The 14,593-nt window shown below is 36.7% G+C and overlaps 1 protein-coding gene across 1 annotated transcript in view; it reads right to left on the bottom strand.

Annotated features, from left to right (window-relative positions):
- LOC134744299 (protein singed) overlaps positions 1-13,773 on the bottom strand; it is a 57,661-nt gene extending 43,888 nt beyond the window's left edge. The window contains exon 1 of the mRNA XM_063678071.1: positions 13,513-13,773. The gene's annotated coding sequence lies outside the window, so the exon portion shown is untranslated. The remainder of the gene's footprint in view (positions 1-13,512) is intronic.
- Between the last annotated feature and the right edge of the window lie 820 nt (positions 13,774-14,593).

Here is a 14,593-nt window from a genome sequence, read left to right as displayed (position 1 = left end):
GTTGTTGTTGATGTTTGTATAATACCAATTACCCACTTACGTACCCAATGCATTTCGTAATAAAATAAGGAAAAACATCCCATTAGCCTTATTTACATTATTAAGAGATATTAACAATCCATACTAATATTATAAATGCGAAAATCTGTCTGTCTGTCTGTGTGTTCCCTCTTCACGCTTAAACCGCTGAATCGATTTAGATGAAATTTGGCATAGAGATAGGTTGAGTCCCTGAGAATGACATAGGATTGTTTTTATCCCGAAAATCATCCCTTAAGAAAGTAAAAAGCGGGGTGGAATTGAGATAATTAATGAAGTGCGTGCTAATTTGTGTGCATAATATGCTCAAATTGAATGATTGCTATGAGAATTTTCCGAGGAGCTATACTTACTTTAGCTGCTGTTACTAAGTCCACGCAGAGAAGTCGCGGGCAAAAGCTAGTATTTATATATTGTGGGTTTATATTTAAAAAATCCCCTGCGTTTAAAATCAACTGCATTCTAACTGGGCAGTCGGGTGGTAACATACAAGATGAAGCTGGTACCAATAAAGTGCAGCCAAAGGACCAAAAGGTCCTTAGATTACTTTTGAGCCATAACGAAACACAGTTGCAGGTCTTCGATAATTAATATTTGTGTTACTAGACCTTGTAGACCACACTCCAGCTCTACCATCCAGTAACGAGAACCATCATTGATTTCAATTAAAACTATTGGTACGAAATTGGTCCTATATTTAGCGACGTCATTTAAATTCGCGATATACTCGTAAATAACTGTAGTTCGCAATTTCGATATCGATACCGCATTAAAACCGGTTTGTGCCAGCTGTGAAGTTTACTAACAAACTGTCAGATGGTCAAGTTTTTGTACGAAACGGGTTTGGGCAAAGGACAGAAGCCAGTCGAAAACGTAATCAAGTGTACATAAATGCATTTACTTTACATGGTTAAATTGTACAGCAGTATAGTCATTCGATTTGTAGCTGGCCCCGAACGGCTAATCCTTTGTCACGGCACGTGCTATATACAAAAATTGCGAACAAGTTTACCGAATAGTTTTGTGTCTTACTAGTTTGTTGCTTTTATTGTGGTATATTTATAATTATAGCAAAACTGATTTTTTACAATAAATAATACGGCTATGAAGTAATTTTCATGTCAAAGTAATTCAATCGACTGCGCCTGCAAAAGCACTTCAGAAGGGCGGGATGGTTTTTCTTATATTAATTTTATAATTGTATATAGCAATCATAACAAATAACAAGTATTAAAGAATATCGATCGTCGATAACATTTAAAGTTTTTATCGCACCTCATCTGCAAATAGGTACAAAAACGAAATTTTGATGAAGTCTTCATATGTATTCACTTTTTACAAAAAGTGAGCAGTCACGCAAAGTAAAATATAAAGCTCGCCAGATGCAAAAAGTGATTGAATACCGAACAGTCACGGCCGTAACTGTTAAATTTGAAAGAGCGAACAGTTAGCCGATACAAACAATATGAGAAGTGGGGCGCCTGAGCCGGCGTCGCGTGGCCTGCAGCCTGCATCTAACTTTACTATCTGATCTGCATTAGGCTTGTTTAATTGTTAACTGTAGCTAGTTTGTGACAACACTTACAATTTAAAAAGACTAAGGATGTCTCCTAGAAAAGCAGAAGCAAACCGGTCTTATAGACATGACAAATACGATTAAAAAAAAACATGCTGTTCAGTGAACCTTAGATATCTAACAACAGGTTTAGATAATTCAGATGCAGAACAGTCAGTTTAGGATAATAATTACTTACAGAATCAGTTTATGACTAACGAACTTGAAATGCCATGTACACACAGTTAAATATAAAATCATATTTGTGCATTGATTAAACTGCTGCCATCGACACACCATGTGGCGAAATTGCTATTATTGCAAGTTCTGCTTTATTTACCAACACCAATATTTAGTTCCATTTATAAGTGTATGAGGATAATGACGGCGAAATAAGCCCGTTAGAGGTGAACGGCCGCGAGCCATTTATCTCACCTCGGTAAAACGGAACCGCATTAAGGAATAACTCGGAAATATGATCAGCTCGTGTTCCTTGTACAATTTTTTAAGACAACGCTGATTGTTGCTATTTATATGCATTTATTTTAAGTAATTGGATTTTTTCGGAAAAAACTTTTTCGGGAGAATTCGATAAACGGTAACTTGTTAAGAATTATTGAATGAGAAATTTTAGAACGCCTTACGTTTAAGTTTATGTTAGGTTAAGTCAGACAACGTGTGTTCTAATACTTCCGATCATAGAGAAAAGGTGTGACGTCGAACATAGATACTACAGAAAGACGAAAGCTATAATTTTAATGAATTAGTATTCAATTCAGCATAATCAGTAGTGAATTGAAAGAATTTCACAAATACTTACAATAAAATTCACAACAAAAAAAAAATCGGTAGGCATCTTTCTAAAGATCTGTTTTAAGCATTTGTGTTCAGTCTTTTTTTTCACTTTAATGTGTACATTAAATTATAATTAATGCAAATTTAAATATTACACACACTGTTATCTCAAAATCTCTGTATAAATTACCCAAAATTTCACATGGCAAAGATTAGAAAATTCTTTTGTCTTCTTTAGTACATTAAACAGTCGAAGAGTGAGAGGTACGAGGTTTTTTGACCAGATAACTAAGTTAGCCATGCAGTCAGCGGCGCATGACGGACCTGTTGCCATTGCTTATCGCAGGCGAGCATCTCAGGCTAACTATTTAGTAGTAGGTAAGTGTAATTCAATTATACATACGAAATTAACTTGTTATGCACTGCGAGCTACGAGATTGTTAAGTCGATGAAATATTTAAGGTATTTTAGTTATTATAGGACCTATATGCGAATCTCGTTTATCGGAATATAGTGAGGCATTTGACTGTTTGAAAATTGTAAATCTCTGGCAGAACAGAAATCGGCCTGAGGCCTGAGCCCTAGACCTGACTAGAGTGACTAGAGGTCTCAATGTCTCTCCGAGTTAGTGTCACTTGGTAGTTGGTGATCTATAGAAATAGCGTCTACGTCAATTTCTAGAAGTGTAAACGAGTGGAACCTTTGATACAACCGGGAATACGCTAAGATGAGGAGGAAGTTACAAATCCCCAAGTCACAATGTTCATAAAGGAGGCCTCACGAAGGGTACTGGAGACCAGATCTTCATATAATGGCCGGCTTTTAATCTCCTAAACAGAGTATTTTTCATTATGATGAGGTACAGTAATGTTGGCTCAGCTGCGTCAAAAGCTCATGAGTGATAAGAATTACAGCCACGCAGACGCGTCTGTGGCAGACCGGAACGGCTGCGCGGGCGCGGAAAAAACGGACGTACACGGAAAATTGTTTTACGGACAAATGGGTTTATTGGTCTCGAAGAATGCTTGTTATTGGAGCTGGCGAGCTTGTTCGCGCTAACTCCCATTCCGGGAGGAGAAAGGTTAATTTATAGCGCTAATCCATCTAAATGCAAAATATAAGTATAATTTAATTTTTAGTTGTGTAATTTTTGTTTTGTACAATAAAGTGATTTAATACTACTACTACTACTAAAAGTTAGACGATCACTTTTATCGCTATAAGGATAGTTTATCATCAAAACACATATTTTGACAACAGACTGGTCCCATAAATTAAAAGGAATCAAATGTACCCTAATTGCCAGATAACAAATCTCGAATTCTCGACAAGCGGCCATTAAAGATTATACCAAATGGCTACAGTTGGTTGTCGTCAAATTAATGAGACAAGAATGTAAGAAGCGATGGAGTTCCCGTATATTGTAACCAGGAAATATATTTTGAAATCTTCCCCTGTATAAGATAGGGTTTAAGCGTAAGGTTGAATTTAAAACCTATAAAATAATTCGTTGCTTGGGTAAGAAAAAATCAAAACGATGTTTTCTGTATAGTTTTCGATCAATGCAATTTACAACACCACGAAATACAGACTGTCTATGCGCGTTTTTGTTATTTAACTTTTAACTCACCAGATTGTAAGACAATAGTGATTGGGTTCCGATTGTCACCCTTCGGCAGATTTATTTATTATTTATCGTATGGCGGACTGGCGGCTACACACTGGACTTATATCGAACGGGAATATGGATCGTGATTACCTTTTGTATTGTTTTATAAGTCATTATTCTGAGGTTTTATACATCTTGTTCACGGGTAACTGAAGATACTCGTAGCTCGATCGGTCGATATGACTAGTGAAACTAACCGATTCAAAATTTTTGTGGTTACACACTGGTTAAAAAAATATTACAGTAAGAATTCAATGTTTACAATTATGCATCAGATATGAAGATTATGAACTTGCATTCTTCGTCAGATAAATTAAGGGCCACTTGCACCATCCCACTAACACGGGGTTAAGCGGTTAAACCGTACTAGTGTCAAATTGTACTAGTAACCATGGTAACTCCAGGTTTAACCGGTTAACCCCGGGTTAGTGGAATGGTGCAAGTGGCCCTAAGTATTGTATTTGAAACGACCACATCTTATAAGTTAACCCTCATGCATGGATGTTTTATGCATTCTGTGAGCTATTTCCGTCGACAAGAGGCGTGTGGCCTTCGTCCACGGTCAGTATTCCCATGCTGAGAGTCATATCATTTATGACAAAGGGTCTATTATGGCCTGATTTAAGTGTATTAGTACCAGGGTTTTTTCTATAGTCACTGTCTTGTTGGAATAGGTCGGGGTGATAGTGGGATGGCAGATAAAGTATACTATTTTTAGTGCGGCTTTGTGATTTTAGCAGTCGTTAATGTCGTTATGGATATAGTACAAAATGCGCTTTACTTGAAGAACTGTAGATATTAGCATTATTAGTATCTGAAGATTAACTGTTTAATATACAATAAAGGCTTGTAGAGACTTAAGACCCTTGACAATAAAATTATGTAAGTACATATCTTTATTCGCTCAGGTACGAATTCCTATCTAGATTTTGACTGCCACCGGTTCCATAAAAAAAATTGATAGACGTGTATTAAAAGTACCTACACGTAGATATCGTGTATTAAAGCATGATGAATATTGTTAGCAACCTTAGATTACTGGCCGTTTTCTAAGGTCTGTAGGTAGGTAGTGAATAGTGAATTTTAAAGGTCAATACATTTTCGCAGGAATAATATAATGGAATAATTTTTTTCTTATACCGAATGAATCACCATGCATACATATGAGTAATTTACAGTAGCACTAACAAACCTATCAAGCAATCAACTTACTTTCTAGACCACTCGATAAAAGCCATGTAAATTGGAGGCGTGATTATAGTTTGGAATATAAATCACTTCAAAATTCTAACAATCCATAACATAACAGAAACACATTGTGAATTAAATGGCTCCTCAATAAAAATACTCTCTCAACGCAGCTGTAGCCCAAATTGGATTAAAAATAAAAGAGTCAACGCCCTCTACTTGGGCCCTGCATTCAGCCACGTTCGAATGGCGTCTGCGACTTCTGCGACCTTGACACTCAGCCATGTTCCGTTCCATATTTAAAACGCGACAAAAATATGGTTATGGTGGCTATTGATATGTCAAAGAAAAAAAAACGCTTGCTGAGACGGGCAGACATCGAAGCCATACCAAAAACATAATCCAGATCAGATCAAATACGAATATCTGTATGGAATATATAACGGTAAATATGTAGAAAATTTTGACGATCCTAACACAATAGGGAATATTACGCGAAACTCTGCGTAAGTGGCGCCACTACCACAATCTGAGGGTCTATCGCAAAACAAGAAAATCGAAATTTAGTTATCTAACATCTCTGTCACTCTTGCATATTCGAGCGATAAAGAGGTAGATAGCGAAATTTCGGATTTGCGTTTCCCGGTAGGTCCTCTGTAAACAAACCGCCTTGGTGCATTAATGTCATATTTTATTATCTCTGAAAACTTGTCAAAAATCTGTTAAAGGTACAGTATGTATAAGTTACTCTATGGTTCACTAAAAAGGCTAGTCCTGCACTCTGGTGGCAGAACATTGCAGTAATATCCCCTATTGGAGCTAGGGTTGCCACCTTTTTTCTATACACATATAGTATTTTTGTCAAAATATTGAAAAAATATAGTATTTACTGGGAAATTTGAAAAAAAAAATAGGCCCGATTTGAGGCGAATTAAAAATATCGATCATACGATGCGATATCGGTGACATTTGTATACCCCATTCTTGAGTGATGAAAATATAGTATTTTTCGTACTATATTGTTTTTGTATAATATATAGTACAAGTGACTAAAATGTAGTACGATACTATATATTATAGTATGGGTGGCAACCCTAATTGGAGCCAAATCTCAAAAAATAGTAACTCCAACCATTGTAAATCTAGCAGATATATTTATCAGTTTAACCATGTCAACGAGATGGCATCCCAAAAAGGAAAACCGCGCAATAATCCCGCGTCGCGACTGCACTGGTACTCACGTTCTAAAATTAAACACTAGCGCCAATCAGTGTTGCCAGCTGCACTCTTTGTTTCCTTTTTCGTAAGCGCGTATATGGCAACCGATGTAATCGGCCAGGTTTATATATTTATCTAACTAGAGTTTTCTTAGAGACTATATATTGGACTACTGATACCGAGTTCGATTGCAATTATCTACTTGGATTGGATTTTACTTATATAGCCGGTCAAACAACTTTGTCAGGAAAAAAAGGCGCGAAATTCAAATTTTCTATGGGCCGATAACCCTTCGGGCCTACATTTTTTTCAATTTGCCGCTTTTTCTACTGACGTAAATGGCTTGACAGTGTTTAACTTATAAATAAAGTCAAGTTTTACTTGACTGCTTATTAGTCTAATTAGTCTATCTATACCTAATAAAATTTTATAAGATAAATTAGGTGGCACAAATTGGCACAACAGCTATTCGCATTCGCCTAACACGGGTATGCGATTAAGCTGTAATTTTGCAAAAGCCGACATCAATACACTACACATGCCTGTCTTACAAAGAACATTTATTTAAAACTGTTCAAAAATACACTATCAGTAAAATTTTAGTAGAACAAGTAGTTGAAGTAATTGATTGAGAAGATTTATCTGTCAGGAACTACGGATAAGCATAAACCCACTTATAATCCCGGAATAAGTTTTCTAAGAGGCAAAAAGAAAGAATTTGTTTTCCCTTGCCTAATTAATGATAAAACTACCTTCATGGTTTGTTTGTTTGTTACTTTTACAATAGAAACTGGCAAAATAAGGCACATACCTACTCAATTAACTATAGAATTCCCTAATATGTATATATAAAGAACAGGAAACAATAAAGAAATTTGAAGACATGAACATTCCGCAAGATGCCGTGGGAACGCAGCTAAAATGGCTGCCAAGCGAAGCACTGGAAAGACTATTGTTGGTAAATATTGTAGATAAATAAAAGTCACAGTAAATATGGTAGGTAAGTACGAGAGACGACGACAATGGGCGGATGTCTTCTAGCCGTATTGTGTCGACACGACTCATATGTTTATTTATTTAGGCGTACACTTATCGCTTTTTAATAAGCTAGGATGGTCTAAGGGTTTGAAAATAACAAAGGGCAAATATGTGAATAAAAACAGTCCTTGATTTTTTGTAGGGGTGTCATTATATGTATGATACATACTACATACAAAAAACAGCAGTCGAATTTTCACCAATTAACTTTCTACGAATGTCAGCTGTATGCTTCATCACAATCATCACAGAAACTGTTTATAAAGTTAAAGGTGCTTGTGCTTGTTCCTAATTGCACTCTAATCAAGTCCGGACACGGTTTTGCTAATGTCATTAATAGGAAAAACATGTTATTGATAAACTAATAAGTGTATTAACGATTTAGATAAGGATGTAATAAATACCCCAAACAGCTATGCTGAAAGCCTCTCTAAAAAGCTAATAAGCGAGGTAATAGATGGGTTCGAGACTCGTCGATAAGATAATCGCGATAATAAATATGTCAATTGTCAATCATGCAAGACCACACAAATCAATGGTATGAAACAAAATAAATTGCAAATTTTGTTTATCATTTATAGACTGGCTTCTTCACTTTCTTTTGGCCTTGTATTGAAGAAGAAAGTTTAAATGATTTGGTATTTGTTATTGGTCCTTCAGTTTTGCAATGTCATTACAAAGTCTCTCGAACCGATATGTGAAAGTAAACAGAGTTTAGGATATACACGGTGGCTAAAAAACAAGCGCATTCCCGTTGCCAGGGAGGTTTTGGGATTATACTGAGCAACTTTTACTATGGGACAACAACGGGAATGCACTTATTTTTTAGCCACCCTGTATGGCCAAACAAAAAAATAAAATAAAGGACATGATAACAAAACCTAATCTATTGAAAAAGTTACATCATAGTGTAATAAGTTGCGTTACAACGTTTTTTATAAAGAAAAATCCCAAACCTAAATGAAATGCGAACGCTTGGCGGTCCGTTCAGAAGCGTTCCGCTGTTCGCCGACATAATTAGTTCATAATTACTGAAATGGTGATCTGTAGCGCGACTAAATCTCATCTTTATACAGATAACAGTAATGAGTAGACTGTGGAAAGTCGTGGCGTGCGGATTTGGGAAAGTAAGATGATGTTCCGAACGCATACTCGGAATAGTTCCGTTTTTGAATGCCTTTCACCTCGCTTTATTAATATCTGCGTTTTTGACTCATTATTTTTAATGTGTTTGTATCAAAACAACTCCAATTTTATTCAAATAAGACATGCAGTCGGAGTCGACATGATTCAACTCTTGGCACTATATATTTTTTATATATAGGCGATGCAAAGTTTTTTTATTTAGAAATGAAGTTCATTCAAACTCGTCCTAGATTGGACTTTGTCTATCGTATGAGAACCGTTAAACAGTAGTATCCTCATCCTCAATTAGGTGATAATGGTATGTCATTAGTTATCTGTGAGGCCCAACAGTAATCAGCCTTATCAAGCAAATGTAACCTTAAAAAGGCCCAAGGACCCCAACTCAATTGGAGTTCCGAAATGTTTACAGGCAATTTGCTTAATGAAATGTGATATCGGGGTCCGGGGAGACTGATAAGGATTTCCATTTTAAATAATATGCTTTTGAGCTTAATGCTTTGCATACACAACGGAAATCATTGACGTTACTTTACGTAAGTATGCTTTTTAAAATACATACCTACTTAACGATCTTCTTTCTCGATTGAGAGATAGTTGAGATGGCTCTAAACTAAACCTAAATGGGAACTCGGGAGACGAAGTAAACATTACACACTTTGTAATGTACTGTCCTCCACTCCTTGCCCTTTTGTTACACTACCGACACAACACAATCTACAACGAAATAGTCATCAATGCCTATATTAAACTCATCGTTATCGTGCAGCTTAGTTACCCTAGGTCTACTAACAGTGTCTAGCTTTTTTACTGTAGGATCTCTATTTGTTCGGCAGCATTACTATAAATAGGTTTATTGTAGATTCTTGCGTCTTTAAATAGATGTATAAAGCATGGATTACAAGCAAAATTAAACCCTGGGTCGTCAAGGAAGCATCTTAAAATGTCAAATAACTTCCTTCCGATTTGATTCATCAGTTCATCACATCTGACATAACTCCATGATGTAGGGTTCTAATTGGCTGACCGTACAACCAGAACGAGTAGCAGTTACATAGATCATTAGTAAACACATTGACACACGATCCGCCGGCGGAGGACGCGCCGCCGCGCCGCTCTGCTGCGCGAACGCACGTACTCGTTAATCCGATCCAGTTAGATCTGTGTCTGCGTCTGCGTGCTTTCTAACAGATTTGGAACGATCTTGTTCGCCGTTTTTAATTGCGAGTTGCACTGATTGGTGTGAACTTTTGACTTATGTTTTTGTAGTTTAGTTTCCTTGTGTGATGCGTGTGCAACTATGTAATCATATTGCAGCGCAAACCAGTTTAATAAAAGGACCAAATAAACATTGTTTATGGCAGTTATAAGCCCTTTCGTAATGGGTCATCAACTTAGCATATTAGTAGAACGTAGTGTAGTGTAACATTTCTTCCAACAAACTATATCTGGGTGACGGGACAGAATAACAAAAATAAGTTCACCCTAACCTAACAGTATTCCCAAGAGTTTCCCAGGGAATAATTATAAACTTGAATTTACTTTCCTATACTTATGCATACATTATAAAGAGAAACACCAAAATAGTATAAAAAATGCATATGCAGTATAGACGCGCATAGATTTCAAAATAACCGGTAAAAAGATAAAAATCAATACTAGAAAGTAAAACTGCTAGACCATATTCCTCACATTTGTCACTGCTGCCATAAATAAAGAAAACGAAAGTATGGTAATTTGATGATACGCCAGCCTCATCAATTATTCATTATCATTAATCTAGAATTTTTTAATGAATTCACGCATCTGACTTTCACGTCTAACAAAACTTGCAGTTTTGACAAATTAAATTTGTTTTCATTATCCTTGAAACAAGTTTTTAGGGTTCCGTACCCAAAGGGTAAACGGGACCCTATTACTAAGACTTCGCTGTCCGTCCGTCCATCCGTCTGTCACCAGGCTGTATCTCATGAACCGTGATAGTTAGACAGTTGAAATTTTCACTGATGATGTCCTATTTCTGTTGCCGCTATAACAACAAATGCTAAAACAAAATAAAATAAATATTTAAGTGGGGCTCCCATACAACAAACGTAATGGTACGGAACCCTACGTGTTCGAGTCCGACTCGCACTTGGCCGGTTTTATTTTATAACATTTATATTTCAGAATAGATGTAGGTAACCTTTTACGCATTTTCTTCCAATCGCAGCAATAATAAGCAATAGCATTGCGCAATAGATGTATTTCCTGATTTCCTCCATCGTTTTCATTTGTCTCAGCCGTCTCAGGTTCATATTTCTTACTCTTGCCTTTGTTTCCACACCTTTATTAAACCCTTTCCCTTCCATAGGTACCTATATAGATTTCCACATATACAATTTGTCTGACCGATCTGTCAATTAAGTAAAAAAATTGGTACGATGGTTTTGATAGTACCTACGACCGAACTGTCAATTTAATAGGATCCTATCTGGAATATAAAAACAGAGGCCCTTCCTATAAAACCTTCAGCGTCGTGTATGAATAGATTGAATAGCATTTCAGTGTGTAAGAGTGCCTACTTACCTCGTTTATCAGATTTAGTACGTGCCCGACTGCCCGGTTTGTGAAGCACCCTACATGATCATGACGGAAGTAAAGATCAAGACGGTACATAAATTACATGAACAAGCTGCAGCTGTAAGTTATTCGTAGTCTAGAGTTTGATGGTGATGAGGTAGCGTAGGCTTCAGCCTGGCGGGGTGAATATAGGTTCATCTCATACTACCTATGAGACTGGTCATCAGTCACTGATGTTCCTGGCTTTGTAGTCCGCCGGGCTAGAGAGCCCGGCAAGCTCGGCCGACGCCCCTTCCCATACAAACGTAGTTCCGCTCTCATTTTAAAACTACGTGTTGGATTGTAACGCAACTTTGCACATACAATGACATGAGGTATATCTAGATCTGAAGTTTATATAGCTCCAGTTTATAAAACAAACGAAATAAAGCAAAAACAAGTTTTTAATAAAAACTTGAATTCGCTGTATTTTTTTAACTATGGTATCTGAAGCTACACAAACTAATTATAGACTAATTATACCTCATCCTATTGTAAGTACAAAGTTTCATAGCAATCTAGCTAGTCGTTTGAAAATGAGAGCGGAACTACGTTTGTATGGAGAACCGAGCTTGCCAGAGACCCTTGAGGTTTAGTTTGACGAATAAATATTCGATATTAACCTAGTGTGCCGGGATAATTTTTTTCTTAGTGTTCTCGTACCGCGATATCCGGTTCGATCACTGACATCGCCCGAGTCAGGGCTGCAGCAGTAACGCTGCAACAGGACATGTCGCCGATTCATCCGAACGTAACCTATGTAATACCATAGACCTATATAACTCCGAAGATGAATACAGTCTAAGGAAAAAAAGTGCCTCGGAAATCAAGAAAAATTGATTCTTGGACATATGGCGCCTACACCTTTAGCCTATTCTCGGCTAGATGGCGTTGACGGTTTCGTTTGTTATTTGAGAATTTTAACACATCATATTATCAGTGAAAGAACATGGGTCAAAATCATATAAAAATAATAAATACAAATAAAAATATCATTAATCCATACATTTTTATTAATTTTCATTTTTAGTTTTAATCGTATCAATCAATCAATCAATCAAATATTTATTTGCTATAAGCACAGTTGCATGCATGCAAATACAGTTCAATTCACTTAAGATACAAAATAACACAGATAAAAACAAACGGAACACAAATTACAGTAGATATACAATTTAAATATGGATGGAGACATGTCAAATTAATTTAATACATTAGCAAAGTATTCGTCGATAGAATAGTATGGCCTATTAATAAAATATTCTTTCACTTTCATGTCAAATAGTTTCATATCGTCACAGTCCCTTATATCTTTGGTCAACTTATTATATATTTTTTTAATTATATATTTGTATGTCGAAAGTTGTGTCGAAATGGCAGTAAATTTTCTGTGACTACAAAATTTACTTCGACAGTAACCCTCTATCCTATATATTCTCTTTGGTAATACACACTAACGAGATGGTCGTTGTATGAGCTTAAGCATTGACCGCCCAAGGCATTTATAGGTACAATGCAAAGCATATAGTTATTGTGTTGGCATATTTTTAAATTTACGTGAGCCTACCCACGTATTTCCTTGTATACCTGTAAATAGGCTTTATAAATAAATGAGTGATGATGAGTACCTATTAGGTCTGTAATCGTGGTTCGATTTTGTAATCTTTCGCTTGCTCGGGTATCAATATTAGCACGAGCGGTTAAACAACAACTTTGCCCCCTTATAACTATTACCCTTCGTTCAACGTTTGAAGAACGAAAATTATTACCTAGTTTATCCTCCCTTTCGGTGACATTTTTAATAGGTATCAATTATTCTGGTCTAGTAGATATAACTCCTCTCCTTGGTTTATTTTTCAAACTAAGCAACAAACATGCAAGTCAAGTCTTAAGTAGATAATGTGGGTAGCATTTCACATAACTGATCAGTAGCTAGAAACAATGTTAATAACTACGTTGCTTGCACCGCATCGTCTACTTTCAGAGAAAAAACAAAACGAGCGTAGGAAAGCATAAATAAGTGCTAATGTATAAATAATTCATTGTATCATAACAAAACCGGCGCGAGTTCCGAGTTCATGTTCAAGATCAGCGTGAAGGAACAACACGAGCGAAGGGAGGGTGGGTCCCCGCATAATGAAGTAGGTATACCTACCTACCTACCCGGACAATCGATTCGCGGAGTCCCGGCCGGCGTCCCGGCCTGCTCCGGGCTCCGCTCCGGCCAATCCACCCGCACGATCTATTCCAACTAGCAAAAACTCACCTTTTTACACTTCAGCAAGCCTCCACCAAAGAAATGCAGTCACGTAGATCGCGAGATCAAACCACTATGATTGCACTGCGAAAAAATATCTAAGCGAGACGCGGCACAAACATCAATTAACTTGACACTTTTTTTTAATTATAAAGCCTATTTTATATCTACTTTTATCAATACCGGTATATTAAGCCGGTAAGGTTTTTTAAAATACGATCCAACAAAGCGTTTCCTCCACAGTTGTTCGCGGCGGACTGACAGAAATGAAGATGGCGCCAGCCGTGCGCCGGCATGATGCGAGTGAAGGCAGCCACGGATACCCCGTTACAAGCTGCACCAATTACAGCACAGTGCGCTCCCGGTTGGCCAATGAGCGATGAAAGTTCTCCTCTGATATATTTGCCCGTGAAAGTTCAAATCAAAACAAGTTCATCTTCACTTGCTGTGAATTGCGAGGTAGGTAATGTTTGATGCGCATGGTTATTCAAAGTTAATTAAAGAAAAGTGATTAGAGCTTGAAATGTCTCCATTAGGCTAGACTCGGCGTCGTTTATCAGTAGTCTTGTTTAACATACTTTACAGTGCGTAAAGAGCACTTTTCGTCCATATGTCGAAAGTTTAAAGGGCCATATGTACTGTAAAACGTTGTACTAAATAACTATTCCACACGAGCATACCGAAACCATAGGTACCTACTGATTAAAGATTTTTCGTGTCTTGTTACATTTTCAGGTAATGTCATGTAAAATTTTCAGGTACCTATCAATTTTTCATTATAGACCTGTACCAATAACTTCTGAGGTTATAAGAATATTAATGTTGCTTATTTTTTATATATAGTTTCCAGACCATATACTAAACCTAAAAATAATATTTTGTGTCATCCTAGGTATTTGCTTAGGTAGAAATTTAGGTATTTCTTTTTTCAATCAGCATTCTGTAAAAAAAATATTCGAGACGAAATTCTTTGTTTCCCTGTAAAGGCAAAGTGGCTTTCGACGTACACACGCATTTTGTGTCATTTTCATCCACGGGTATAATGGCATTTAATAAATACCTAATATTGATCCTAAAACGCCTAAAAAAA

The sequence above is a fragment of the Cydia strobilella genome, chromosome 9 (genome assembly GCF_947568885.1).
Source record: "Cydia strobilella chromosome 9, ilCydStro3.1, whole genome shotgun sequence".
NCBI classification, from domain to species: domain Eukaryota; kingdom Metazoa; phylum Arthropoda; class Insecta; order Lepidoptera; family Tortricidae; genus Cydia; species Cydia strobilella.
Note: the sequence above shows the minus strand (reverse complement) of the source record. Positions and strands in the feature narration are given on the sequence as shown.